General features: G+C 44.8%; 1 pseudogene; it reads left to right on the top strand.

The window, feature by feature from the left end:
* The first annotated feature begins 1,756 nt into the window (after nt 1-1,756).
* On the top strand, nt 1,757-2,408 carry LOC132693129 (transcription factor BTF3 pseudogene; annotated as a pseudogene).
* Nucleotides 2,409-10,872: the final 8,464 nt, after the last annotated feature.

Raw genomic sequence — 10,872 nt, 5'->3', positions numbered from 1 at the left:
TAAGGGGTTAATATCAAAAATATAAAAATTACTTCTACAACTCAACACCACAAAAACCCAATCTAGTTAAAAAATAGGAAGAAGAAGGGTGCCTGGGTGGCTCAGTCGGTTGAGAGTCCGGCTTTGGCTCAGGTCATGATCTCGCGGTCTGTGAGTTCGAGCCCGGCATTGGGCTCTGTGCTGACGGCTCACAGCCTGGAGCCTGTTTCGGATTCCGTGTCCCCCTCTCTCTCTGCCCCTCCCCCACTCATGCTCTGTCTCTCTCTGTCTCAGAAATAAATAAACATTAAAAAAAATTGAAAATATAGGAAGAAGAACTGAGTAGACGTTCCTCTAAAGAAGACAGACAGGTGGCCAACAGACACATGAAACGATGTTCAATGTCACTAATCAGCAGGAAAATGCAAATGAAAACCACAAGGAGCTATCACCTCACATCTGTTAGAATGGCTAAAATAAAAAAGATGAGAAACAAGAAGTGTTGGCAAGGACATGGAGAAAAAAGATCCCTCGTTCACTATCGGTGGGGATGTAAATCGGTGCAGCCACTGAAAACAGTAGGGAGGTTCCTCAAAAAATGAAAAATAGAACTCTCCGGTGATCCAATAATTCCACTATTGGGTATTTACCCAGGGAAAATGAAAACACTAACTTGAAAAGATATATGCACCCCTATGTCTATTGCAGCATTATACGATAGGCACTCAAAGTGTCGAACAATAGACAAATGGATGAGGAAAAGGTGGTATATATAACGGAGTATTACACAGCCACGAAAAAGATGAGATCATGCCATTTGAAACCGCATGGATGGACCGAGAGGGTATTATACTAACTGAAATAAGACTGAGAAAGACCTACATCATATAATTCCACTCTTAAAAGGAATCTTGAAAGAAAATAAATAAACCAAAAGCAGAATCAGAACTATAAGTACAGAGAACAAACTGATGGTTGCCAGAGCGGAGGAGAGTGGGGGTTGGGCAAAATAGGTGACGGGGAGAAGGAGACACAAGACTCCAGTTACAGAGTGAGTAAGTCATGGGATAAAAAGCAGAGTAGAAGGAATACAGTCAATGATACTGCAAGGGGACAGATGGTAACCAAACTTGTGGGTGAACACAGCATAATGCAGAGACTTGGCAAATTACTAAGTTGTACCCCTGAAACTAACACAACATCGTGTGTCAAATATACTTTAATAAAAAAAAAAAATAAGATAAGATTTCCTTTTTAAAAAAGAAAACAGGGGCGCCTGGGTGGCTCGGTCGGTTAAGCGTCCGACTTCGGCTCAGGTCATGATCTTACGGTCCACGCGGGGTTCGAGCCCCGCGTCGGGCTCTGTGCTGACAGCTCAGAGCCTGGAGCCTGTTTCAGATTCTGTGTCTCCCTCTCTCTGACCCTCCCCCATTCATGCTCTGTCTCTCTCTGTCTCAAAAATAAATAAACGTTAAAAAAAAATTAAAAAAAAAAAAAGAAAATATACAAATAGCCAACCAACATGTGAAAAAAATGTCCATCTTGGTCGTAATAGAGGTAACAGTAGTCGCCAGTGTGTGCCATCGTGTGGCGGGCAGAGCAGCAAGAGGAACAGATTCAAGCAGGCTTCTGCAGAGCAATATGACAAACTATATCAAAAGTCTTAGCCCCAGACACCATCCTGCGCCCACACGTGTGTGCCCCTAATGTCAGCTGGTCCCCCCCCCCCCCAGACCCCTTGGGCGCCAACCCGAGTCCCCATTTCCGCTCCAACAAGATGAAAGAAACTCTCACGAACCGGGAGAAACTCGCCAACCTGCGAGCACAAGGGTGCATTGGTGGGAAAGGAACCGCTGGCCCAAAGGAGAAGGTGGTTTGCTGGCGATAAAAAACAAACAAAACCTCAGTTCACCTTAAAGAAGTTAGGGCTGAACAAGATCTCCGGTATTGAAGAAGTGAGTGTGTTCCCAAACCGAGGAACAGCCATCTACCTTCACAACCCTACAGTCCAGGTCTCCCCGGCAGCGAGCACTTTCACCATCACAGGCTATGGGGAGACCGAGCAGGTGACAGAAACGCTACCCAGGATCTTAAACCATCGCGGTGCAGTGGGTCTGACTAGTTTGAGAAGTGGGTCTGACCGAGCTCTGCCCATGCAACCTGTGGCTGGAAAAGCAGCACTGGCTACCGAAGAGGGTGAAGATGAAGTTCCAGATGTTGTGGAGAATTTTGATGCCGCTGGAGAAACCACGGGGAGCTGCTATTTTATATTAGGATTGCTTTTTAAAACGTTGTTTATGGATCTCATACGATCTATCGCTAGCATGTTTAAGCCCAAGCCCCTTGGGCCCGGGCTTTGCAGTTTTTGCTTAGACACAATTCATTCTTTGCAGCTAATTAAGCTACAGAAGTCAGGGAATAAAGTGTGAAACAAGGTTAAAAAAAAAAAAAAAAAGAAGCCTTAAGCAAGCACGTCCCCTACCCAGCAATTCTACCCCTAGGAGTTTATGTCATACAAAGAAATGAATAAGTGTATTCATTTAAACATTATTTATAATAAAAATTTGGAATCAACCTATGACAGTAAACAGTTAATCAAAAAAAAAAAAAATAAGAAGAAAGAAAAAAATTTACTTCATCTGTGAAAAAGAAGGAATTTAATAAATTCCCGATCTCCATGATCTGGAAATTATGTTACAGAAGTCCATAAGCATGCATATGAAAAGACTCAAAGAACATACTATAGGTTAGCAGTCATAATTTCAAAGGTGTAGCGCTAAAAGCAAATTTCGCTTTAGTTTCTTTGTGTTTTCCAGACTTTCTGCATTAAGTACCTCACATTAAGGAAAAATAAGAGCTTTGCAATAAATAGAAATAAATACTTGTATCAGTGCGAAAAAAAAAATTCAGGTCCATATTATACAAGATTCTAAACTACAAGTGACAGAAAACCCAGATCAAACTGTCTTGACAAGAAGGAAGTTATTGCTTTACATGCCTCAGGTATGGCTGGATCCAGGCCTCAGGCAAAGTTGTTTAGGACTTGGTCTGTCTCTCACCATCTCTTTATCCTTTGTCTTTCTTTTTTCTCTATTGTTTTATTTTCAGGAATGTTCTTTCCATGCACGAAGTTCACGGTGCAAATATGCCCATCGAGATGTTTACATCCGCAAATTCTCCAACTGCCATTTTTATAAGAGTTAAAATGAAAGCCCTGGATCTGATTTTCCTTGGCCATCATGGGATAGTTTACTGATCCCCGATCCAATCAAATAGTCACATGAATGGAATGCCCTGACTGGTCATGCCTGGGTTACATGTCTACTGTGGGAGCCAGGAGGCGGGGTCGGCTAGGGTGGCAGGGAGTGAGAGTGGGGGAAGGGTGGTTTCCTAAGAGACAATGAGGTTCCATGTAGAAAAGGAAGAGTGGAGGATGCTGGTGAGTTAAAAACCATCATAACAGACACAGAAAACGCATTCACGGGGAGATTTCAGTTTCTTTAGATGCTGGCTAGGCACGGCCAGGAAGAGCATTAGCGGCTTTGAATCATTTGGGTCTCGTGTTTGCACTTGACAGAGAATTCAATCGGACGCGGCGTAAGCAACGGTGAGAATTTATTGACTTACACAACTGAAAAGTCCAGAGGTAGGGCTGGCTTCAAGGAAGTCTAAGCCACCCAAGGATCTGGCTCTTCCAGTCTCCCTAGTTTTAAACCGGTGACAGTATTATCTCCAGATTCCACGCAAAGGCTCCTGGCAGCTCCAGGCTCTGTCCCCAGGCTAGCGGATTGCTCTGGCAGCTCCACACCTCGTATCCTCACGCCTCAGCAGGTGTGACCCAGGGACAGAGAATCTGTAGTATTTCCCGCACAAGTCCTGTGAGCGTCACTTCTCTCACTGGCCCAAACTGGAAGAGTTCGAGAAGGTTTGGTGTTAATTCTTTCAGTGGTTTGCAGAATTCACCAGTGAAGCCACCTGGTCCTGGATTCTTCTTTGTTGGGAGGTTTTTGGTTACCGATTCCATCTCCTTATGAGGAATAGGTCTGCTCGGAATTTCCGTTTCTTTATGATTTCAGTCTTGGTCGGTTGTATGCTTTCAGGTATCTGTCCATCTCTTCCAGATGGTTCAGTTTGTTGCCACACAATCATTCAGAGCAGCCTCTTCTGAGTCTCTGCATTTCTGTGGTGTTAGTTGTAATCTCTCCTCTTTCATTTTTGATTTTATTTGAGTCCTCTTTTTTTTTTTTTTTTTTTTTTTTGGTATGTCTAGCTAAAGGTTTCTCTGTTTTGTTTATCTTTTCCAAAAGCAGCTCTTAGTTTCACTGATTGTTTCCCCCCTTGTGTCTTTTTAGACTCTATTTCATTTATAATTTCCATTCTGATCTTCATGATTTCCTTCCTTCTGTTAACTTTGGGCCTCATTGGTTCTTCTTGAGGTGTAATGTTAGGTTGTTTATTTGAGCTCTTTTTTCTTGATGTAGGCATTTATCGCTATGAATCATTGGCCCAAATTGGATCACAAGCTCATTCCTGACCAATCCATGTGGCCTGAGGAATGGGATACATCATTGGCTTGAGCCCGTTATAGTCCATTTCTGGAGCTGGGGGCTGGATCAATCCCATCCTGACCACCAATGAGAATGGAAGAGGAGTGTATCCCCGAGGAAAATCAAAGCAGGAAGGGAAGTATCCATGCTGAAGAGGAAACTGGCAAATGTCTGTTCCAAGTCTTTAGTAGCCTGACTTGTTTTCAACTCTATCCAGCTGTTCATTTTTTAATTTAATTTTAATTTTTTAAACATTTATTTTATTTATTTTTGAGAGAGCACAGAGCCTGACTCGGGGCTTCAACTCATGAGCCGCGAGATCATGACCTGAGCCAAAATCAAGACTCGGACGCTTAACGACTGAGCCACCCAGGTGCCCCCCAGTTGTTTATTCTTGGATGGGAAATATTTACTGAAACTATATCCTGCCTGTGGCTTAGTGCAGAATATTTCTAACTTGCACGGCTAAACGAAGAAGCATACATTTGTCACAGATCTTCAAGCACATCTCCATTTCAAGCCTTTCAGAAGTGCCTGCTGCCATTAGAAGGGGGGGGAGACAATCACAGCATCCTGTAAACTGCCCTTCACAGGGCACAGTTAACAGCCCCAGGCAACTTTCTTATCCTGGGTTGAAATAACCTAAACACTGTTTTTATTTTTAATATGTATTTTCATGAAACGTTGCTTAGGGAAACATATGGGGCTTTGAAATGTCAGCACACTGGGTGGAAGGCAGGAAGTGTAAAGAGTTTTGTGCTCCTGGCTCTTTTATTTACAGAGTGGGTTCAAAGTCGTGCAGGGTTAGCAAGAAAAACAAACAGAGGGATCCATGCTTGCTTGAGATGACATCTGTCCGCCAGGACGATCACTAGCTTTTGGTTGTGAAAGGTTTGCGGTAGATAGCACAGGCTGGGAATGAGATGTTTTCTTTTCATTTCCAGCAGAGAGTTTGCACGAATCCTTTCAAAGTCAGCCTCTTCTGCGATAAATAAATGTGCCTCTGCCAGAGAAAGCAATAAGAAAACCTCAGCGACTGACAGCTTAAGAGAGGGGGAAAAAAAACTCACCAAGGCTAATGTCATTGCAAATGAGGGACAGCTTTGAAGACTACATGATTAAAAATGCTCTGCACAGACAACAGCAGGGCTTGGCATCTGATGTGACTAACTGATCTGTTTTCCCACGTGGCGGCTGCTGCAGAAAAATCCCCCATCTTGTCTCACATGAGTCAACTGAATTCTGCAAAAGTGTCATAAAATGTCAGTGAAAACACTTCTGCCGCCAGGGTCCGGGAGATGATGGAAGGTGGGGAGAGGAGGGTGACAAAGGGAAGGGGCGTGCCTGGCCCCCAGAGATCTGCCACACGTGAGGAATGGGTCCTAGGCTAACTGGTGCCCAACAGCACACTGGGAGACCACAACCATGGCGAGACCCGCAGTGGCTTCCTGGCTCCCAGCCACACCCACAGATGATTGACTGCTTATCAAGGATCTATCGGCACCCCCCCCAGCCACGCCCACAAGTCATCGACCACTCATCAAGGACATACAGTCTCAGGCACTAAAGGGAGATCTCCTTTTTCTGATCCCTGATTCTTGCCACGACCGTTTTATCTGTTGGATTTTCTAGGTCCAAAACTTAGGTCCTATTGAGGTTGCAGGGGCCCATGTACATGGTTGAGTCCCCCAAAGAAACGAGGTCAGCTCTAATGTACACCAGGAACATTACAAAATCTGAATTGACCCGCACTCACATAAATGCCTACAAGGCACAAAGCTTTCACTAACTACTGCATTGACTATTCATAAAAACGTCATTGCGTTTGAGAACTATTTGAAAGTTACATTTGGATTCACTTCAGAACAACTCCCAAGGGTGTGCCGATGAGCCCCTCAAATTCAGAGCCAGTTGTAAATTCACTGAGTGACTCATTACCAAACGATTTCCAAACCAAAATTATAATAGTCCTTTAAAACTTTTTCAGCCAAGATGATGTTTAAAATGCACGATAGGTGCATTTAACTGTATTTGCTAAGACGTAAGGTCGGACTTTTAAGAGAAACAGCAGCTTGGACGCAAAGGCCCTTCAAACAGTCTGGAACCTACTGTGTGTTTATTCACATGCATGCGTAAGTCTAAAGGTGGTGCTCTCTTCCATGAATCACGTTAGAACCCACGCATCCCCGCACCAAATGCAGCACAGGCTCAGGGCATGCAGAAACTTGAGTAGAGAGATTCCCATTCATTTGGTAACCAGTCAACAGGTATTTATGTGCCTACTATATTCCGGGAAATGTTCTGGGGACCGACAATTCAGCCGTGAAAACAAATCTCTGCACTGATGGAGGCTTCAGTCTAATGGGGCCAAGGACTATCGCCAAATAAGTTAAACGTATAGCATGTCAGGTGGTGGTAAGTGGCAAAGAGAAGAGTAAAGCAGAGAGAGCGTATGAAATCTGGTTTCAGACACAGCTGCAAGAGAAAACCTCATGGAGAAGGGGTTATTTGAGCAGAGAACTGACACTGGTGAGAAAGAAAGGCAGCCATCTGAGGGAAAAGCATTCCAGGCAGAGGGAAGGGCAAGTACCGATGCCCAGAGGCATGAAACGTTTGGGTAGTTTGAGAAAGAGTAAGGGGCCAGCTCAGTCATAGAGGAGTAATTGAGGCTGAGACTAGTATCGGACAATGTCAGAGAGACGTCTGCGAACTCGGCTGGGTAGCACCTTAGGAGCCATCCTAAGGGGTTTGGACTTCATCCTGAGTGAGATGGGAAACCGTCGGAAGCACCGGTGCAGCACAGTGTGTCTGATTTAGATATTGGCAAATGACCTTGATGGCGGTGTTGAGCACAGACTGAAAGTGACTAGAACAGAAGCAGGGCCATCATAGCTTTTGCTATTGCTATGGCTTGTCTAGGGCTATTACAGCCAGCTGGGGGAGAGACACTGGCAGCTTGGACCCCCTGTGAGTGTGGCACGGAAATGACGAGGAATGACTAGATGCTGGCTCCATTTAGACTTTTAGTTCTTACTTAATTTTTCCCTGTGTGATCGCTTCCCTCCTCTCTCCACCACTCTCCACTCTGTTCAGGGAACACACAAGCAACACAGAGCAGGGACGGGCCCCGGAAGAATTCTCTAGGACCCCAGAAGAATCGGCACTCCTTGCAGCTATCCCCAACAGCAGAGATTTCGTCCAACCACCTTGCTCTCCACGCACCTTCTCTGGTACCCAGAACCTTCCTGGGCCTCTATCCTGGGAAAGGAAACAGACACCCAAGGTCAGAGCAAAGTGCTCACAAACACTAAGGAAAAAAATCCCAGCTGTTCTTTTGTTTTAGGAACCGGTTAGTCCCCGGGGGATTTGCTTTGTCCTTGCTTCCAGCAGCTGCCCCGGGAGATCACAACCTGCCTTTATTAAGTGTAGTCTCCGTGGCATCCATTTTTTGGAGGATGCCACAGCCATTGTTTCCAGAAGCTCAGATAATTTTTCTATATATGGGCTAACCCCTGGGCTTTACCTTGAGTCTGACATCAGGAAGCACTTAAACAAGATGGCCTTACAGTGTTCTGCTTCCCCTGGGGCTCAGGTGTCGACAGCCAGTGAAGTTCTGGTCTTGAGTCCATGGGCTGTCAGGCAGGTGTGGGGCTGTGAGAGACGACTGGTATCAGGGCAGGGGCCAAACATAAATTTTAAAAGTATAAAAGTGGCACGTGCTTGCTTTAAAATATTCATAAAATGCCACTTTTTAAAAAATAAAAAGGAGGTGTGCCTGGGTGGCTCAGTCGGTTAAGTGTCAGACTCTTGATCTCAGCTGATATCACAGTCTCACAGTCTGTGAGTTCGAGCCCCGCGGTGGGCTCTGCACTGAGAGCACCGAGCCTGCTTGGGATTTTCTTTCTCCTCTCTCTGCCCCTCCCCTGCTTTCTCTCTCTCCCTCCCTCTTTCGCAAAATAAATAAATAAACTTAAAAAAAAATTAAAGTAGCTATTTGTAAAACAATTAGTACAAAATGAAAAGTAAGGGGGCACGTGGGTGGCTCAGTCAGTTAAGCGACCGACTTCAGTTCAGGTCGTAATCTCACCGTTTGTGGGTTCGAGCCCCGCGTCGGGCTCTATGCAGACAGCTTAGAGCCTGGAGCCTGCTTTGGATTCTGTGTCTTCCTCTCTCTCTCTCTCTGCCTCTCTTCTGCTCACGGTCTGTCTCTCTTTCTCTCTCAAAAGTAAACGTTAAAAAATTTTTTTTTTAAAGTGAAAAGTAAAAATTCCTACTCTCTGGGTGAAACCATTGGAAATAGCTTGATTTATAGCTGATTCTAGGAGGTCATTGGAAGCGCAGATTCATGGGTCCCCTCTCAAACTGCTTCTTTAGTAGGAGCAGAGCCCTGTATGAATATGCATTTTAACAAGTTCACCTGGTGATTCTATGGACTCTCAAGTTTGTGAGGCCTGCTGTCTTTGACCTTCCTATTACCACGAAACGCGTGTATACGCATACAGTTTTACACACGCACAGATTCAACAGCCACAGGGAATCATGCGACGCAAGCTGAATGGAGAGGTCTAATTTGCCTCATCAATACATCACTGACAACTTTCCCTGTCGATATTTGTGGCACGATCTCATATTTGCAAACAGCCACTTCCTGTTCCGCAGTAGGGATGGGCACACCCAGCCACTCAGATCAGTGTGGCTTCTGCCCTGGTCCCCTGCCCTTGCTGCGGGGACACAACATACTGGAATCTGCTTTGGGGGATGTTTCTTCAAACCGTTTTGGGCTTTTCTTCCTTTCACCTTTTTATTTTGCTATAATTTCAGACACAGAAAAATGGCAAGAATCGCGCAAAGATTCGTCCCTCATATCCCCCAGATGTTAACCCGGACCACGTTTGTTTTGCGCCCACATACATTTTTTACCTGACCTCTCTGAGGGTCAGTTGCAGCCAGTGTGACCAACCCCTCCCATTTTGCCTGGGACTTTCCTGATATTAACATGAAAAGTCCTGCATCCTTAGGGCCCAGGAAAAATGAGACAACTGGTCACCCTAGTTGCAGCCGTGATGCCCACTTACCTGTAAATACTTCAGCCTGTACGGATTAAAAACAGGGACACAAGCACCGTGCAGTTAGCAAAATCTGGAAATGAGCGTTGATACCAACGCCTCCGCGGTTTACAGACTACAAATTTTTCAGATTTTGCCCATCATCCCAATAATGTCTATCGTAAAAAGAAAAATCCCAGATCAAGCATTGCATTCACTGTCTATTCCTGCAGCTGAACCACTTCTTCAGTCTTTGTCTTTTGTGACATTAATAATTTGGGAAGCGTATAGACCCAACATTATGTAGCATGTCCCTTAACATGGATTTGTTTGAGGTTTTCACACGATTGGATTCAGGTTATTTACTTTGGGCTAGAATCCCGCGGAAGTGAGGCATACGGTGTTGCTTAATCCCACAACCAGGTATATTAACTTCGATCACTTGATGGAGGGGGTTTCTGCCCTCCCCTGTAAAGTTACTATTTTCCCCTTGGCAATTAGTAAGTATACTGTAGAGAGGTATTTGGAGACTATATAAGTATCTTGTTTCTCATCAGACTCTCCCATTTGTTTTAATATCCACTGATGAGGGGCGCCTGGGTGGCTCAGTCGGTTAAGTGTCCGACTTCAGCTCAGGTCACGATCTCGTGGTCTGCGAGTTTGAGCCCCGCGTCGGGCTCTGGGCTGATGGCTCAGAGCCTGGAGCCTGCTTCCGATTCTGTGTTTCCCTCTCTCTCTGCCCCTCCCCCGTTCATGCTGTGTCTCTCTCTGTCTCAAAAATAAATAAACGTTAAAAAAAAAATTTAATATCCATTGATGATTCTCGCCTGAGTCAATTATTTGTATGATGGGTTGCCCAGTGACCGAATCTTATTTTTGAAAATTTTAACAGGGGAGAATCTTCATTAGAAGAAGAGTCTGGTTTATGGAGGATACAAGTTAGAGATGATTACAGCACAGTGTAGCAGGGGATGGCAAGCTATAAGCCCCTGCGTAAAATCTAGCCCAATACCAATCTTGTAAATAAAGTTTTATTGGAACACAGCCATGCCCATCTGTTTCCCTATTGTCTATGACCACTGTTACACTACAATGGCAGAACTGAGAGGCTGTAACAGAGACCATATGCCTTGAAAAGCCTAACATATTTACTACTTGGTCCTTATAGAAAAGGTTTGCTGACCCATGGTAAAAGAAGGAGACCTCTTCTGAACTGAACTTCAGTTCTGTTTAACTCACACACAGGGAACATCCATCTGCTCTGTAGGCCCTGGGTGGTGGGTAATAGCAAGTACTGCGTG

Source organism: Panthera onca, chromosome B1, assembly GCF_046562875.1.
Source record: "Panthera onca isolate mPanOnc1 chromosome B1, mPanOnc1 haplotype 2, whole genome shotgun sequence".
In the NCBI taxonomy this organism is placed as follows: Eukaryota; Metazoa; Chordata; class Mammalia; order Carnivora; family Felidae; genus Panthera; species Panthera onca.
Note: the sequence above shows the minus strand (reverse complement) of the source record. Positions and strands in the feature narration are given on the sequence as shown.